General features: G+C 42.6%; 1 protein-coding gene across 1 annotated transcript in view; it reads right to left on the reverse strand.

The window, feature by feature from the left end:
- The window catches only part of IL1RAPL1 (interleukin 1 receptor accessory protein like 1), a 772,957-nt gene extending 754,682 nt beyond the window's left edge, over window positions 1-18,275 (reverse strand). Inside the window, exon 1 of the mRNA XM_064444684.1 lies at window positions 17,381-18,275. The gene's annotated coding sequence lies outside the window, so the exon portion shown is untranslated. The remainder of the gene's footprint in view (window positions 1-17,380) is intronic.
- Window positions 18,276-20,111: the final 1,836 nt, after the last annotated feature.

Below are 20,111 nucleotides of genomic sequence, written 5' to 3' on the forward strand. Positions count from 1 at the left end.
AGATCTGCTGGCATGGTTTTAGAGCTGAGAGGAGGGGATTTTTAAATAGTATCTGATAACTATAGGAACCAATGAGAAATACAGAGTCTCGTTATGGTAAGGTAAGAAATATTCTGCAAGGTCTCTGCCTCATGCATATATAATTTCTGATGATTTGGTGAATGTGGTCAGACTCAGTAAAACTGACCTGTTCAGTGTTACGTGCCTATATATTAGTAGCTACTGTGATATCCTGTATAATACATCTACAAAATAGCACTGAAATAGGCAATCCTTCTGGTGCCAGGAAGAATTTTTAAGCAGGCTTAAGCTATGAACAATTAATGCCATTTCCCTCATTGCCAGAAGAAAGACCACCGTTAAGAACGCTTACAAGAGCAGAGTGAGCAACACTTTTGGCTACTGTTCAGATTCTAGGCAGATTCTCAGCATTAAAAACATACTTAAGAGTGGTAAAGCGTTACAGACTGCCTGGGGCAGCCACAGACTCCCAGTAAAGCAGAACGCCGCTATACACCGGATGTCAGAAAAACCATATGGGATAGGTACAATCTCCTAAATGACAAATCAGAATGACAGATCACTGAATAGCTGCAAATTTAGCATCTGTATTTTAAGACAGGTATGTGGGAGAGCTACTGCATACGGCACTAGCAAGACCTATTCTTGCGTAATGCGGAGGCTTCTGGCCGGTATTCTCCAAAAGATGAACTCAGATCACAAGAAGTCCAAAGACAGCTGGTAAAGGACATAAGGGGAATGGGAAATCTAACTAGAATAAAAAATTTTAGCTTGTTGTGATAAATATCAGAGAAGTTATGACTGCTTTCTGTACACCATCAGGGAATTGACATGAGTGAGAAGAAAAGCAATGTCAGCTACAGGACACTAAACCTGAGCTGTCCAGCAATTATTTTGGCCTTGAAAGCAGAAACGAGAGAAGGAAAAACCCAAAAGAAAACTGTTTTAAGAGGGAGTCGGGACAGCATAACAATAAAGACCTCTCCTCTGTTCCTAAGATTGGGTACAGATTCAGAATTCAGAACTAGAATGTATCCTGAACAGCAAATGATAGGATTTAAAAAACAATTCACAGTTAAAGTTCATGAACCATTGTAAAATAGATCTTAAAAAATAAATACAAAGATAGCTTGTTCCACGGAATCATTCATCTGCTGAACAATTTACTGAATTTTGGGTAAAAATTAATGTGGCACCAGCAACATGTATCTATAAATTCACGTGGTGGTTAGTACGTGTTCTACCAGTGTCCTGTCTTACACGGAAATAACTAAAGAAAAAGAAATTAAATAGATCTCATATGTGGATTATGTTAATTCATACTAGAAATAGAAAACTGTAATTTTCTTTTTAAAGATCTAACAAAAAACTTTAAAACGGGGCTTTGAATAGCTGCCTTCTTACTCAGCTTTACTGTGCAAACACCCATCATTCAAAAGACATCTTTCTACAGATTTCTTTTAGTAACTCCTGTCTAGTCTGGGGATGGCTATTGGAGAACAATTTATAGGTCAATGTATTTTTCAGAAGCAGACATCATGATCTATGAGCAATACTCACAATTCAATTAATTCTTTCTGATAAGAGTAATAATGATAATATACTCAATTTAGATTGTCATAAGGTGTTTCATTTGGTACCATGTGACCTTCTGATTATTAAGAAAGTAAAATGACAAAAAGTCTGCATTAGAAATTAAATATCCTTCAAATTCAAAGAGATTAAAACTTGCTTATTTATCAGAGGTCAAAAGTCCAAATTAAAACTAAAAGCCAAAATATTTTATTTAAATACTCGTAAAACTGTGTAATATGAAATTATGCTTACCTCCCCTCAGTGATAATTCACTGAGTTTTTGCTTTTTTAAACTTAAAATGCTGGGATTTCATCAATGGGAAAATGATTTATGCTACAGAGTTCTGAAAGGCTCACAGGAATTCGTGCGGAAATTTCTTCTTCCGTATGTAAAAGCACCTTACGGAATCAACATGATTTTGAGCAAGTTAATTGTTTTGATAGCTGGGCTGTTGGTCGTTTTTTCTTAGGTGACATCTGCAGTTGGCCTGGCGTCATAGAAGCTTTGTGCTGTTCCTACAGACAGACCTCACCCTTTGTGAGAACTGGCTGCTATGAAATTAAGCCTGAGGTGGCTTTTTATAGCCTTCCCCAATCATTCAAGCAGACTAAAAAGACAGTGAACTCCAACCTCTGTTCCTTCAAATCCCTTCTCTACTGTGATGCCTACGAAAAATTGAGAAGGAAGTGGTAGCTGACGGCTACTGTCAATAGGGTTGCCAATATGGTTTTGTTATTACCTTGTGCTCCCCAGCTGCCCCTGTCCAATTTCTGTCTCATGTAAGCTGTATGGAATGGGTTCTGAGCGTGCACAACGCAGAGGGAAATGGAAACTGGGAGATTATGGGCAATCCTGTAATAGAACGAAATAATGATAATTCCTCCGCCAACATTAAAATCCCTATTCCCATCCAAACCCCAGGCACAATGCCTGCCTCTTCCCACAGCAGACATTACTGCCAGTTCAGACAGGGCAAGGTAAAAGAAATTTTTCCACAACTCCATCATAAAAGCTTTCTACAGATGTAGGCTGATGCACATTTTGTATGTATAAAGTCATTGTATGGAGTTATGTATGGAGAGGAAAGAAAAACTCTGCTGTGGAAAAAGTCCAGCTTGGACTTTAAAGGCAGTACACCCTTAATTGAAATCTGCTGAACAAACAAGATCTGCTGGAGTGCCGAGTGCATTTCAGTTCTCCTACAAATGGTGAATTTGTCTGTGGCAAATTATGTTTCTCAAGGGAATTATTTCACCAAACCTTTGTTTCACCAGCCCTTTTTTGGCAGGACAATTTGTGGAAAGGAGCGTACAAGACCAAGAAGGGTTGTAGCTTCCTTCTGAAGAGTAGCTGTGTTACAGAGTGATGCCCCAAATGGGACCTGCACTGGAGACCCATTTGTCTTCCCAGCCCCGATCCGGGGAGCAGTAGGCACACACCTGCGCGTCCTGATGGGGGTGAAACAGGCAGAGGGAAAGGTGCACGGCTCTGCACTGACCTGTCTCGACAGAGTGTTAATGATGGGAATCAGGTTTCTGAGGCTTTTCAAAGGACAATAAAAAACAGAGGCATGGGCACCCTACAAACACAGACGTAGCTGGACAGAGCTCCAAAGTGTAAGGCTAAGAGTGAGCTAATTTATTCTCAGAAAAAAAATATCTGTTTATAACTATGCTTTTCATATTTAGTTAGATTACCCCTGTCTGCTTCACTCTTCCCTTTCATGTGTGCATGAGTTTTACAAAGTAATAATTAGGAAGTACCATCTGCATTAAAAAATCGCCAGAAACAACTACAGAGCCTGTGATTATTAGCTCGCATTTCAGAGGAAGAATACAGCAGCTTTACCGAAGAAACCCCTTCCGTCTTCTCGGACAGGAGTCTGTCTTTTGTGCTCTCCTCACACTGCAAAACACTGTATCTTACCATATCTTAACATCTCACAGTCTCTAATGTGTCTATTCCCTCAGTGAGCCAGTGAGGTGAGAAGTGCTATCACCCTCTTCTGCTCGTGGGAATTGAAGTCAGGCAACACGTCTGCACTGCCAAGTAATGCAGTCCTTGAGTAAACTCCCTCACAGGGTTCCTAGACCATCTACACTGCATAATGCGAGCTCATCGCTGCTGTCTGTCTGGAGTCAACAGATGGGGGAGGAAAGCTGACTCCAAAGACTGCCTCTAATACCCAGGCGGCAGGCCTGGTGCAGCCTGTATTGAACTGCCCTCTGATATTACCCCATCCCTAAGCTTATCTCTGCACGTAGTCTAGGGCATGCAATATCTACTACCAGTTTTGTGTGTGAGTAAAGTATCATGCTGGGGGGCACTGCACTTGGCACAATCGAAAGTAAAAATATCCCCAAAACCTACAGTAAACAACAGTAACAGTAATAACTAAGTGTTGGGGCCACCACAGGTGGCTGAGAAGAGACCCAAGGCCAAATGATAAATACTGTGGCCCTGGCCAACCTGCCTGAACAAGGATGGGCACTGGACCGTATGCCTGTGTACTACTCTCCACCACTGGGCTGTCACTGCCTGGAGTATGCTGTCCCCCTTCTCGGCACCTGGCCAGCTGGCCCCAGAGAGCTGCCATGGAAGGACAGTGCCCCCAGCCAAGCCCCCTCCTTCACTTGGGAGCTGATGTCAAGCCAAGGCTTAACATTGGCCTAGGAGGCACGGACAATGCATACAACAGAAAAGGTTATGTGATCGATATGAAGTCATGCCAGAGGCCACTGACCAACACTAAGGATTTCTCAATTTCTTGATTATTAATAGCCTTTTTATAATATCCATCCTAGAGAAGCCTTCCCCATGCCTGTCAGCCATTACATAGCAGATGTGGTAACTATGGCGCTGAACGAGACAGGGAGGCATTGCTCTGCTGACTACTGCCTGTGGCTCTCCAAGCACCACACGCATCGCCTGCAGACCCCGTGCCTACCTGTCTGGGGCACCCGATGTGCCCCCCATCAGCAAGGCACTGCCAGTGCAGTTTGCCTCTAGAAAGAGGTTGAACTTTGTGAAAGGTGGCCACACGATCTAATTGCAGAGCTCCCATTATTTTAACTGGCAGGTATACAGCTGATTTTCCATTTGGGTTATGAAATCTTAGGAACAATGTACTACATAAATACAGTATTATCGTATAACGTAAGTGATGTGTGCAGAAGGGAGTCACAACCACTGTCAGTGACTTATGACAGCCGAAACGTCTCAGCTAATAGAGTTAAATAAATTCCACATTGCTGAAGATAATTAGTGTATTTCTGTATCACAGAACATAAAATATAGGATCCTTTAGGGATATTTACACCCCTATGGCTTTGTCTTCAAATAAAATTAAAAAGAGGTGTGGACTGCCAGAGAAAGTGAAGTCCCCATTCACTCATGGAAACTGATAAAACAGGTCTTGTTTCATCCAGGTATTATAGACTGTGGTCACATTAAAAGCTATGCGCTCTGTACATCATGTAACAGTAGAAGTGGGCTAGATTTCCAGACATCAACAAATTATAACCTCCTGATGAAACCAGTGATTCCATATATCAGATACCAACAATTCTGCGTGTTATAAAACTTTTGAGTTCCATAAACTGAGTTTTATGGCACTCCCTAGAAGTATATACTGTTTTGATACTGAAATCGCTGATGGTGCTCCCTTCGTGTTTCAACTATTTCTGAACATCTACAGGAAAGTGAGTGTTGCTGGACAATGTGTTTTGTTTACTTTATTCTTTGATAAGGACTGAGCAAAAATTAGGCCCCTTCATAATGAAGCTATTTTTAAAATAACTTTCAAATAGTAAGAGGGATGGTCCGCTCTCTAAGATAAGCAGAAAGACAATTTGCACTTTAAAACGAGTTATGGACTTAAAGAAACGTGTATCTAAATTTAATTTCAAATCTACTTATAAAAACATCTCTTTTCTGGCATGGCCCTTTTCCTTGACTTCAGGGATTTTTTGTGTGGGTCTTTTTTAAGTCTTAATAGATAATCTTTAAAACAAAATAAAAAATTTCTGTTTGTAAATAAAAATTGTGTTATTTGAACATAATCTTACTCTATTATTTTTCTTCCATTCTGCAATAACTCTTAGACTAAAAGTTTTCAGAAAAAGAAAAAAAAAAACCACTTCCTTTTTAAGCTAAGAATATTGTGGCAATTCTGGTAGGAAAAGAAAACCCAAGACAATGCTATAGGAAACTGTCTCTAGCTGAAAATTCAGTCATCCTCATTCATCACAATGAAGCATGAGGTTAAAAGCTTATTTGAGAGCACACTGCGGGGTTAAAACCACAGCACCAAAAATAATAATAAAAGCAAAGATTGCGGAACTACAGTTCCTGCTAAACAACCAATTTACTTCTTTCCGTGTTTCAGCTGGCGCAGATACACCTGATACACTTCGGACTACGTTATTTTTACATTTCTGTTTTTTGTGTCCAAGTTGCATTATTAGATAAACCGCAGTCTGACTATATATATTGCCTTCAAGCAATGATTTTCACAGTCTGCGTGAGCATGGGATTAAGCACACCAAAACACGTGTTAAAATCTTGACTCCTACTGTAATCTAAACCCACCTAGGCAGCAGGCAGCCCCTGCCAATTTGAGAGACACACTGCCCACAGTCTCCCCTATTATACGAAACACAGACTCCCCCCGAGTTATGAATTCAGGACTAACACAGAGCCAGCGGCCTATCTTCCACATGTCAAGATACTGTCATTCAGCTGACTGGTGGCCTCCTGACTCCCTGACTTTCAGAAACTTTGAACCAGGTCATGCGATAATGAATAAAGGAGCTCAGATGGAAAAACACATGTAGGTCTAAACTAGGCACACAGGCGGGACTTTGTGCAGTGGGTCTTGGTCAAGTATTGAAATGTCCAATTCAGTGCTCTTCAACTCCATGAGTACAGATTAAAGGAGCGTTTTTCTGTCTAACAGAGAGCTGGACCAGGTAGGAAAGCTCAACTAAAGTGAAACTGTTGTGGTTAAACAGCCCTTAAGTGTATAACTACGAAGATAAAAATAATGGTAAAGGTAACATATGAAAATGGACATTACGGTTGTATTTTTCAATATTAACACCTAAAATTTTATAATAAAAGACATATACATGTATACCTCTGCTTATATTTTTATACATACATCAGCGTTATTTGAAAGATGTCAAAATAAACACAGATTAAAGCTAAAAGATTGATTTTGACAGGAGGCATTTGAGATGGCTGGCAAACCTTATTTACACATTTCCTGTGTTTTTATATATTTAGAGAAACATCAAAGGTTTTTAACAAGAAAATTATATTCTCACAGCCATAAAGTATACTGTTGTGATTGCATTAGAGCGGCTGTACAATATAACTTCTTTGCTTGCTGACAATGGGGTTTGCTATGTTAATTAAATAAGTAATGTGTCTGTGATCTTTATTCATTAAAATTAATGCAATAATATCTATGTTGAAGGTTCATATTGGACTCAGTCTGGCAAGCCGAATGAAATGGCTTCACTGGAGTTAGTTACTCTAAGCTTATTCTTGATGTAACACAGAGCTCTGACAGGAGTTTCTGTGTGAAATCGGTTTACCCTTGCTTCGCTTAATATTTTCCCCCATCAGCAAACACGAGCATCTTAAGAGCAGACAAAAATGTCTTGTATTAAACACAGCTATGGAGACCATGAGTCTCCAGCTGTCAGGTCGTGCCAGGCGCAGAGCCCGCTGGCCAGGTGGATTCCTGCGGCCGGCTGGGATGGGGGAAAGGCTGCCAGCGTCACTGCTGAGCTCTGTGGTCCGGCCGCGGGCAAAAGCCATCAACTGGAATTAGCCCAAAGGATGGCACTGAGCACGCCTTGTCATTTAATCAACGAGACTTGAAACAAAGGGCAGAGGTTTAATGTATGAAACCTGAGATCATCTCGCCTCTGGGATTATCTCCTGGAGAAATGGGAACTGCCCTGCTTCGGCTTTCCCTTTGGAAAAGCTGCCCTTCACAAAGGCTGTACCTGTGAGCAGGTGATGGTCCTGCACTGATGGGCAAACACACCACATGAAATGAGAGATACTTCCTGCTAAGATATTAAGATTCCCAAATCTAATTCACTATACACTGAGACCAAGGACAGTCTTCAGCAACTCCCAGGGCACTGGATTAAGATTTGATGAATAGGAGCAAATACGGGGTTAAAGTTCAGCATCTAAACAAGGAAGACCTCTTACTGTTAGTATTTTAGTTCTGCTAACTAACACCTGAACCCTGGCAAAAAAAGAAAAACACAAGCTACCTTTGATGCCCATCCATACTTTATACACAATTAATTCAGGCAACATGGAAAAAGAAGAAGATGAATAGTGAGGTAATCTTAAATTAAAAACACTGATTAGTATTTAGGAAACAGGCAGCTGACCCAGCCACCCCCAGTAGTATGACTCACAGTACTATTTTCATATTTGTATTATTTAGCATCTAAAGACCTTAGCTGAGAGTCCTGTTCTGCTAGGAACTTGCATTAAGTACTCTGAAATTATCTTCCCCGATTAGTTTTCTACAGAAAATAAAATGTTTTCATTAAAAGTTTATGTGTAATATGTCATTTTTTGATTCAATCCTCCCAAAATGTAAGTACTAAATTTAAAAAAAAAAAAAAAAAGCCCACCCTCTAACTAACGTGAAAATTACATTTTTCTGAAGGAAGGCAAATACTTGCATGATGTTCAAGGGCTGGCAGAAAATTGAATTTCCACTGAGGTACAGAGAAGAAATTGACATTAACTCTTCCTGTAACCCTACGCCATATATAATAAAATAGAAATCTTAAACAAAGAGTTTATAATATAAACAGATCAAACACTTAAGAGAAGGCAGGAGGTGTTTTTGTCTTCCAGAGTTTAGAGACAGGAAACTGAAACATGGATAAATTTTACATGGATAAGTTTTACAGGGAAGAAATATTTGGAACTAGTGAAAGGGACTGATTTCAGGCCTTGGAGGTCCAATACCTTCAAGTTAATTTTATTAAATATCAACAGTCCTGGGAAAGTAGTATGGTAAAGCTGTAACTAGAATTCAGTGTCACTCATCTTTACTTTTATTTTTATTTGTCTTATGTTAAAGTATTCAAAATTCATTGCTAAGGACTCGTTTCTTTGTTGCTATCAGGAACATTCAAAAAGGGGAAAAGTTTATAGTTATACCACAGATCCTAAAGTCAGCACCTGGCTCTCAGTTGCCCCTGGAAGCATGTCTCCCTTCGGTAACAACAGAGAGAGCCTCAAGTTTTGTGAGCCCAAACCCATCTTCCTTCGCTACCCACCCTAATTATTTATATCTTTGTTCCAAACCTGCAAAACTAGTTTTAGGATGCCAAAGAAATAAAAACCATACATTCCATTAGCTAAGACAAAGTCTTAAGTATCAAGTACTACTACAAACAGACACAATCCAGAGAAAACACTAATTAAGGAAGGTTCCTTGTATGTGAACAGCCATAAAGAGATATACAATGTCTGTCCATTGAGCCATGTGATTGTCCTTTAATAGAATATACATTATAAAACAATAAAGAGGCAATAGGAAGGCACATATGTTAATCCAACTAAAGATTAAAACATATCTATAATTTGATCAACCTGCCAAATCTTTAGGAAGAACTAGCTCAGGGTGTACACCAATACTGCAGATATTTTTTGGTGATTATTTTTACAGGGCTTTATGACTTTCCCATCAGAGCAACTGAAAGCACTGGAGACCAGCAATGGCCTAACAACCTTTCAAGAATCCAGACATTCCTTTCTATTAAGAGATAAAATATAAGAGTTGGATATCTTTTAATGATGGAAATTGAGGGGACCGACCACGCTGTCAATAACATAGTGCAGCTTTATTTAATTCTATTAAAGTTTACAAGATTTTATTTTTCTAATCAATATTAACCTATTAAAGATAAGAAGCAGCATGAGTTTTTCACAGAAACTAACACAAATGAGAAAAATTAGATGATAAAGCTGGAGATTGATCAAAAACCTACTAAGTGGAGTGGGCACCTTTCCGTTTCCTTCAGTGGATTTTGGACTAGGACTTTAGTAATGAGGACTTAAATGGCCAAATGAGATTGCCCAGACAGCCCTAATGAAGTCTTTATTAAGCAGTATCGCAACTGCTGGATTTGTAGTGAAGAACTATGATCACAGGACCACACTTACGGTCCATCTAGTCAGACAGCAGACCTCTGAGGGAAGCCAATACCAAATCCTTTGGAAGAAGCATCCTTTAACACTTTCGCAATCACAGGTGCACAAATCCATTGATTACAGAACAACTGAAAGTTAGCAGGTGGTCCGTGGGGTACCCAAGGTGATGGCCTTCTTATCGAACTGTAACACACGCTGATAATCTTCTTATCTAGCTATATATTACAATGTAAAATTTTAAAATTTTGGTTTTATTCATGGACTCAATTAAGCTATTCTATTCTACTAGACCTTTTTCTTCACTGTACCCTCGCCAATAAGAGACGAAGAATTTGAATGAACTATGCAAAGGAGTCCTTCCCTTTACTCATTTTAGATTTGTCACAATTGAATTTTATTGGTCATCAGGAAGACAATATATATGAGAACCCAAAGTGTCTTTCAGTAGCCTTCAGTATTCCTCTCTGCATCCCCTGTTCTCCCAGATCATATCTTCCTCTTTTTTTCTGAATAATACAAAACCTTCATCTCTTTCTTTAGATGGGAATCTTTTCATGTAGAAGTCTTTTATTTTTGCTGTCATTCTCTGGTCCTTTCTTCTTTAATTAATAGCTTTCTGGGTAAGAAGTGACCAAAGGCAGACACATTAGTCATATTGAATATGAGAGTCAACAGTTGGTAAAGCAAGTGTTACACAAGAAATACAAAGTTTTGCATTCCTTTTATAATATATATAGCTTTCTTCCACTATGAACTGAGAAAATACTCTGACCGAGCTTTTCTGTAATAATGAACAAGAGATTTTCAATAGTCTCTGTTGTTCTATTGGAGAGGTATACAGGAAACATTCAGATTGTACCTTCCGAAGTGTTACTACATATATTTCTAAAATAACTGATGCTACCATATAGCCCTGACTGGTGATCTTTGATAGTCCTTTCAAACTAAGTTTTAGTTTTGGCATTCCAAAATAAATTTGTGTTGTCTTCAAATAAGCTGCATTTACAGATCATTAAAAAATAAATTCATACTAAATCAACCTTCAAAAACCACTGCCGTCTCATGATATGTTTGAATCATGTTATGTTTCCTACGTTTAGCATAAGAAATGGCTAGAGTACTTTCTCTTTGCTTGTTCTCGGTCTTCCTCTGTGTATGTATATGAGTAAATGCATCTCTATCTGTGTAAATGCAAATGTATGCATACACATACATAGGCATATGTATTTGTGCACATGTGCGTGTACATGACTGGAGAGAAAGGGCGGGGGGGGGCAGTCAGTGAACCTGATTTAACACTGGTGTAAACACACCAACTTCAGCTATGGGACCCACCCAAAGAAATGCCTAGTAGAAAGCTGACATGCCTTCTCTGTTTTGTAAGAGGAGATGTTGAATAAAATAAACTCTATGCATAATAAATATGCAGGTATTATTGATTGATTGATATACAGACATACACACACACCTCCATTACGCATACAACTTGCCAGAAAGGAAATGCCACGCATTTCCAGTTATGTTATTCTAAAATGAGAAAAGGTAAGATTTCCTAAAAAAAAATTTCAGTATGGGAGGACACAGCCAGAAAGCACTGAAGAGAAGTTGAGGATGCAGGAATGCCGGGGTGCTACATGGTAACAGCTGTGCTCTGCTGCCATCCTGAAATTCTGTGCAGTGAACAGCAACCTGACAGACACAGGGCTAAAATTGTTGCCAGGGATCAGTGCCACACAAAAGCACCCCAAGCCAAACACATCCCCCTGCAGGCATAGTGGCTCCATCCCAAGGTTTCCATCATACCAACAGATCTTCTTGGTGTAGGAATTATCCTTGAGGCATATGATTCACTGAGCTCAGAGTCAAATCCAGTAGAGATGCGCTGCCAAATGGATGTAGGCAGGGATGAATGTACACGCAGGTCCCTTACACCGTTCAGGCACAGCAATTCTCAGTCTGAGGCCACTGCTCTGAGAACCCAGACAGGTCACTACTGGTTAAACTCACTCCTAACCTCACCAACAGAAGCCTCTCTCTGTGCGTTACAATGATGCATGTTACTATGACTTCATTTTCCTTTAACCAGTCTAAAGTTTTGGCTGGGACTGAGTTTACTGGAATTGCTGCTGACAGTCCATGCACACATTGTTAAGTGGAACTTAATAGGTGAAACTGAGGTATTGAGGCTTTAGGCAGCAGTTGCACAAGCTTTGTAAGAGGCAATCTCGTAGGAGCACTGGGAGATTTTAGCTGGAAATTCCAATTGTTTGTGCTTTGTCAGAGGAAAATTTGATTTATGTAAAGTATCTGCCTTTTCTAAAATAGCCAAAGGAAACATTTTTTCTCTCACGTTCCTGCCACTGATTTACTATTTTATGGAGAAGCGGCTCAAGTTCCCTCAACTGAGAGATCACAGTCTCATTGTGCGACTGGCAACATGCATGAAAATGAAAAGGGGATGGCCCTCGCACTGAGGAGCCTAAGAATTCCCCAAAAAATTAGAGCAGTGGGAGTTGGTTACTGCCGTAACTTTAAGCATCTCTGTCACACTAGTGAAGAACAGACAAAAGGAATATAGAAGTATACCGCATCTCTGAAGCAACAGGTGCTACCTCACCAACGTGTATATATATATATATGCTTTCTGCCCCTTTTTTTAACCCATTCCACTAGTCTCCATCTTCTTCCTCTTTAACAATGCACAATTCATTGAGGACAGCTGTGAAGGACCAGAGAGCACTAGCCATCCAGTCACCAAGTAGTACTACCCCTTGTCTGCCTGCCGATTGTATGGATTTGTACAGATTCTATCAGTCTTCTCAATGCATTAATTAGGTTTCCATGTTTCTTTTCAGAAGCTACACTGAGCACTCCCTAAATTATGCCCAAAACAAAAACCAAATTGGAAATAATACCTCTTGCATTGGCAAAAATCTAAATGTTTTCATTTCCCCCCTTTCTCCTTCTTCATCCCCATCAGAAAATCTTTGTGGGTAATTGCTTAGTTGATGCTACGACCACTGAAGGACTATTGTATGTCTGTGTGCTGTGCTTATAAGCATGGAATTTCTAAGCACAGAAAGCAGTAAGACCGATGTCCTTGGTTCGTTTGTTCAGACCTAGTTATTGAGGCATAAATAGTGTGCTGTGTAACATCATGAAACGACCTAGGAGTACCTGCCTATAATACACAGGTACAGTGAGTCCTAGAAAAACAGAGTACCCAACGTTAAAACAGAGAACCAGCACTACCTGATTTCTTTGCCCTGGTCTTACATAGCTTTGGCAAATAACACAGGATCTTTACCTTTTGCAACAGAACGGAGTTTCATATGTGACTACCTTAGAGGCACATGCAAAGCTTGAATATTAACATTAAAACCCCACAATGCTTCCTCTTCATTTTTCCCTCTTCACCCCCTCCAAAAGAGCTTTCTTCCAAATGTGCATTAATTTTAAGCTATCACAAGTAAAATCCATCGCTGCATTTGATCTCTTTTTGTTTTAAGGATACAAAAACAACACAAAAGTGCATGAAAAATGATAGGTTAAATGATCCCTCCTGAGTCACTGTGGTCCATCATCTCACGTTTAATTACATTGTAAAATAAAACAAGCGTACACTTGAACTGATAGAGCATAATGGCTGCTTTGGTGCTGCTGTAGATGTGCATGTAAAGACTTAAAGAAACCCATGGACTACTGACCTGACAGGCCATGACAATAATCCAAAATAGCCGTTATGGTCTCTACTGTAAATTCTTCTTATTTCACAGACCCCTGACACAATGGATGGCAACAAGATAGAGGTTTATAACAGAAATGCTGACACAACCTTATCTATAGCTGAGCAAATGGTGCCGCTATAATTAAACTTTACAACTTGAGCACCGCTAGATAAGTTGCTAGTTTTTAATCATATTAATCAGAGCTTGGATGTTTCAATTGCCACATATTACCATGCAGCGTGCACTATAAAAATAAGAAGATTCCCAGCCGCTAAAGATCATAGCTGTTATGAAACACAGAAGTATATCCAAACACTTCTGGGTAAATGCAAATACACTGAATGAAAACCTCAGTCGGTTACCCATTTTTTGCTTCGTTTCCCAATACATGGTTTCAACATAATAGCCACAGAAAGTGCTCTGAATACATTACAAGAATATCACTGAATAGTAAAAAAAGCTTCGTTAAGATCTGCCACAATGTTTCAAATTTTCCTATCAGCAGTAAAACAAGTCTACTGTCTCAGTGATAACGACAGTCAGAAGCCTGCTCTTTCAGAGCAAGGCATTGAGATTATTCTTCATGCACTGCTGTTTTCTTTAAAAGCCGGCTTCCCAGCACTAGCGAGGAGTGGGTGGCAAAACTCTCACTGCTTTCAGTGGTCTGAGATTTGGAGCCTGGGAATGTTTTATGTAAATATTTCCCTTCACATTTTCTCTTCATTTGTCCGAGTGATTTACAGTTTTACTTCAGCAAGGAAAGTTTCCTCTCAAAGAAGCTATATTTGGTGCAAACTGAACAAATACTGCGTTGGAGCTGAAACCCTCTATTTTTACCTAGTGGGTATTGCTAACTACAACAATGAAATTAATCTATAAATAAAACTCGGTTGCTTACCACTTTCTATTACCCTAAATTTGCAAATCCTTGCATTCTGCATGCCATTTTACACGTATCATGTGACATATTCCCACTCTGTCAATGCCTACTCTTTTACAGCACCAGTTTTATAACACTTTCTGTAGGCAACTGTGCTTTCCTTTAAGATGGGTGGTACAGGTATGCAGCCTGTATGTCACAAGAAGTCCTGCAAGGAATTAAAGGGAAAGAGCCTGCCTGTAATCGCGTGTGGCAGAACAAGAGTATGCCACGGACATTTCTGAAAATTATAAGAGCTGTAGCAATGCACAGGAGTTGCCATAGTGTTATTCTGACCCCTGAAGGATGGAAACAGCCTTAACTTCATATCCTTTTTTTCCAATTTACTCAGTATACTCTATGAATGTCAAACTCTAAACAACATTAGCAGGATTTATTAGCGCTTGCCCAGACTTATCCTCAGAAATATGAAAATAGTCATGAACTAATGGTAAACCAACTTTAAAATAGTGAGGTTTTCAGGGAAGCAGAGGAAAAAATGATTTTTCAGGCTGGTTCCATGGTAAAATTACTGAGAGTTTGATAGTGCATTAAATCTAGTAGGTCTGTGAAGATCATGTTTATCAAGAGATGTAAAACTCACTCTGCCCTCACCTCTCCCTAACTGAGAAGTATTTTGGTGAAATTTTGCTAGAACGAATTCAGAGTAAAGTGGGGAAGGACGCAGGCCAGTGATGATAAGATCACTCATTTCAGCTGAGTTAAGATTTCATCAGGCTTACATTTTTCAGAAAATGCATCCATTACAGGTACGGGGCCTCAGCAGTGCCTTTGCAAGCTTATCTGTCTTCAAGAAGTACTCTACAACAATGTGCCCCAAACCCCTGAACAGACAGGAATAGTGATTTATGATTCTAACATGGGTATTAAAGTAAAGTATACCCTGACACTACTATCTTTGTGGACAATTGGCTAAAAAAGTCCATCTGAGTTAAACCGATGGGACTCCTGTCAAACCTTTGCTCTTTACCTACTCACTTCTGAGATGCTTGAAATGTATTAATGGACCACCTTTTAACTGCCCTGTAAGCGTAACAGGTAGACCACACTGTTACATCTGACAATACTTTTTTCTAAAGTCAGTCGTGCTGTACTCTCAAATACAGAAGCAGCACACTGCTAAAGCTGCAAGGCAGTCATTGCACACACCGAGAGAGACAACCCTATCTACGTTAAGCGCCACACATACTGGGGCGAAACAGCACCAGCTCTGCCCCGAGTGCTGGAAGACGGGTCGGCTGAACCCTATGTTTGGAGGTAGGCGATGGCGAGGGGGGGGAGGAAGATGAATTTTAATTTCGGTTTTGTTCCTCCTCCGCTCAGCTGTTGCCACGCACTGAAGTCCCAGGTTGCCGTGTGACCTTGCCGAGGAGCACACAGCCAGATCTGCTCAATGGGACCGTTGTGCAGCCTTACAGGGGCTTTTCTGGAGCCCTCTCCATGGGTGTGGCTGAATTAGCAACTAGGCAGCCTCCTCCTTCATCAACTCCCTGTCCCGGGGAAACTCCGCTAGGAGCACACTGATGCAAAAGGCAGCCTACAAGAGGCAAACCCCTTGCCGAGAGCTGAGCAAGGATCTCCCCTCCTCTGCCCAGGTCTCCATCCCCTGCTGCCGGGAGCGCTACAAAGTTAACCCAAGTGATCGATACGCCATACGAGCATATTATTCCACTATCGGCGACTGATGCCACTGATGTAATCAAGTTACATAATCGCCGTCTTTGCACAAATACATCCATCTTCCTACAGACAGATCTGCATATCGTCTTCCATCCATTATGCATGAACCCACCAGCAGTACATAAGGGTATATATTTTCGCACACGCTATATAACTTTAGCATTGCAGTGCATTGCACTGCACAACGTCATCACTATCAATTCCCTCAACCTTCCCCCCATTCCCTCTATCAGAATTGATTTTGCAGAGAAAGATTACCTATGTGCATTGCTTGGATCCCTTTAAATCTTTAAAGGCTGAAGTGCTTCCCTTTGTCGCTTCTGTTCTTAAGACGATCCTTTCTGTGCTTTTTCTCCCTGTCTCGCTTCACACCACAACTAACAGAGGAATTAATTCACACACAGTCCCTCAGCCAGATGCACATATGTATGAAATACCGAAGATAGCATCTCTGTTTGCAAATCTTCAACTCTCATACACGTGGTCTGAGGTTTCAGTAGGTAAGTTATCGGGTGAAAATAAAATATTTTATAAGAGCAGGTGAATGAGAGATTTGCAGGCTAGCGACATTTACGATATTTCTCTACTATAGAGATTTTTTTTTTTCCTTACCGTCCCTCAGTTTATAATTTCCATGTGGGATTTACAAGAACGGTTGTAATCCCAAATTACCAGTGTCATTTAACCCCCTTAGCACCAGAGCACTGTACCACGATTAACAGGGATCGCCACCTTAAAGTTTAACAACTTGAAAAGCAGGATTTCTCTACCTCCATTGCAGCTATGAAATGCAGCAGAATGCTGCACAGAGTTGGAAACATTTGTTTTAACCAGCGGATGGGATCCAATCTCACATTAAATAGATTCCATCACGGAGAGCTTCTTTACTACCACATACCCTTTCCAGTCAAAAATATTGGGGGGGGGGGGGGGGGGGGGGGAGGAGGTGGAGAAAAAGAGGGAAAATGAAAGACTCCTTGCTTTTACGGTACTCTGCCAAATCCAGAGGGTGCAAGAATAGAGAGGGGGGAGGAGATTTTTATTTATTTTTTTTAATTTATTTATCGCAAAAAGCACTCACCAGAAGACCTACTGCAGTTATTCCACTCAACTGCCAATAACGGCTGGAGCCCCTGGCATCAGGGTAATGCAGCAATCCCGCAAGTGCCCATTTCAATCACACGCCACCAAGTTTAGCAACGCCGGGCTTTTGCCTGGATAAAATGACCTTACCCACAGGAGTCTCCCGAAATATCCCTCCGGTGCGATCCGTCAGCGAGGCGAGCGCCGGGCACCACACTGCGCACTCGGCCGGAGAAGCCCCGTGTTTACTCCTGGGGCTGAGCTGGCCGGGAGTGCCGCGGTCGCGGCGCCCATCCATCCACCGCTGCCAGCTCCGCCGCGGGCGCAGGTAATTCCATACAGACTCCGGCGCCCCCCCGCCCCCCCGAGTCGCCCCTTCCTTCCTAGTTCAGAAAGTGCCCGCGTCGCCGGCGGGAGGTACCATCCAGGTGCGGCGGAAGGGGGGGGGGGGGGGGAGGTGAGGAGGAGGGGGCGGCCGGCTGGCCGGCCCCGGGGCCCCCGCGGGCAGCTCCGCGCCCAGCGCCGCCGCCGCGGCCGGGGGCCGGGTCCGGGGTACCGCGCACAAGTATCCGGCGAGCGGCGGTCCGGAGGGATTCCTGGTGCTGGGCGGCTGCGGGGACGGGGGCAGGGAGAGGGTGCGTGCCGGGTCCTAGCACCCTCACCGCCGCGCCAAAAAAAAAAAAAAAAAAATAACCAAAAAGGGGGTGGCGGGGAAGGGGGGCTGGAGGGGGCGGAAATCTCCACAGAGAAAAGAAGAAAGGGGAAAAAAAAAAAAACCACAATTGGTTGTCCGCTTGCCCCGAACGGTACTAATCCCCGGTGAAAATGACAAGTGATCGGCAAAGAAGAGGAGGTCTTGACTGATAACCACAATCCACCCAAAATATCCTAACGAGCAGAGGAAGAGGGAGAGAGGGAGAGAGGCGAGAGAAACTGCGGCGCGTACACGGTCCCCGCGTTCCTACGAGGCGGGCTGGCGCGGCTGCAGGCGTCCCCCGCCGGGCCCCCAGCCGGCCGGGCGCTGCCGCCGCCGCCGCCGCCGCCGCTGCCGGTGCCGGTGCTGCCACCCCATGGACGCGCCGCGCTCGCCCGGCCGCGCTCCCGCCGCCGCCCCCCCCCCGCGCCGCGGGCGGGGGAAGGCGCTTGGGTTTTTTTTTTTTTTTAGGGGGGGGGGTGATGGGGTGGGGAGAGGAGAGAGCGAGGGGGGAGGCCCTTCGGAAGGGATCCCGGAGAAACTCCCGGGCGGCGGGCGGACCTGCCTCCCTCCGCCCCGCCGCGCCGCGCCGCGCCTGCCCGGGGCCGGGCGGGAGGCTGAAGGCCGGCCGCGCAACATGCGCGGGTGTCGGGCTGCTTCTCTTTTCCCCTTGTGGTTTATTCCCCTCCCCCCACCCCCCTTCCCCTCCGGTTTCCGAAGCGAAGTGTTGTTTTAGGAGAGATGATACATTATCTATTCTTGGATTTTTTATAAGGCAAACTGTGGGCCTCGCTGTTGCCATGGGATCTTCTTTGTGCGAACTCTCTGAACTGTGTGGGAACAGTTTTATTTCCTTCCCTTCAGATTTTTATTTTTTTTCCCCTCTCCTTCTCTGTAACTCTTCTGAAGATATGTATCAAAATGTAACTGCATTATTGCCAATTAAGATTAACAGCAGCTGCAAGGTGCATCTAATTAGGAATGTTAATTACTTCATGAAATAAATAGTCATTTGCAGATGTTGATAATACTAAACAAATGTACTATAAAATGTAACTCTGTAAAATTCTGATGCTCCCCCCCCCCCCGCTGGAAAAATTTGATCCCATTCCTGCAGAAAGGGCAGGGGGGCAGACACTCCCTCTTCCGCAGAACTAGCCCTGCAGGCTGCTCTTACGGGAACAGATACACGGAGCCACCTGTACATAGGCAGACGGTCAGGTCACAGGCATTTCACAGTCTTACAACCCATCGTGTGAGGTAGGAGGGTGGAGGAGGGAGAAATAGCTGAGCAATGCGAGCTAAACGCACGCAGTTACATATACGTTTATGTCCACATAAATGGTGCTTCCCAAAACCGGGACAAAGAGATAAGGCAACATTCAGTTACCGCCAAGTCCATCCTGGCTTCCTTGTAGGGCCATGGAGAAGAGTCCAAACTGCTACAGTTGTTAAACCCCCAACATGTTACAAGAGAAGAAAAGAGAGGAAAGAAAAAAACAGCACACGGGAAAGTGTGGTTTTGTTACAGATCACGATAAAGGATTATCGATGGGCAGATCATGTACCGTGCAGAGTCAGTGGGTTGTGGGAGACGTGGGAGCCGTTGCAGAACTTGTGGAGCTTGCTCACACCTCACCCCACTTCTCCCAATGATAACAGAACAGCATTCTTCATGTTGGACAAAAAATGACAGAAACTAGAAATGAATGCAACAACCAGGAGTCAAAATTTTATTCTAAACACAGAAATTAATGTGCCTGGTTAAACCCGGCATTCAGATACTTCTGTGGTGGGTGATCCATATGCGTGGGTCGGTAGAAGAGATACGCAAAACTTTATGGGATTCTCTTTGTGGATCGGTACAGGGCATTTTAAGTTAGCTAAATGACTCATACTATCTACTTTAGGAAGCTCATTTGGGTGCTTGATTTAGAAGCCCAGGCGTCCTAACTAGTTGAGAGAAGGAGAGAGAAGGAAAGAGAGGTGGACTCCCAACTTTGATTCTCACTGTTACCCTTTGAGAGCTGCTTTCCCACCGCTGAGGAGCGGTCCCAGGTCGCAGGCATCTCTGTTGCATGACACAGAATCAAGAGTCTTCTTCACGCCTGGTCAGAATGACGAGTGCTCGAGGCTGTTCGCGCTCTGCAACAGGCAGGCAGGAGGAAGGAGGGACTAGGGGTTAAC

This window comes from Phalacrocorax carbo, chromosome 1, assembly GCF_963921805.1.
Source record: "Phalacrocorax carbo chromosome 1, bPhaCar2.1, whole genome shotgun sequence".
NCBI lineage: Eukaryota > Metazoa > Chordata > Aves > Suliformes > Phalacrocoracidae > Phalacrocorax > Phalacrocorax carbo.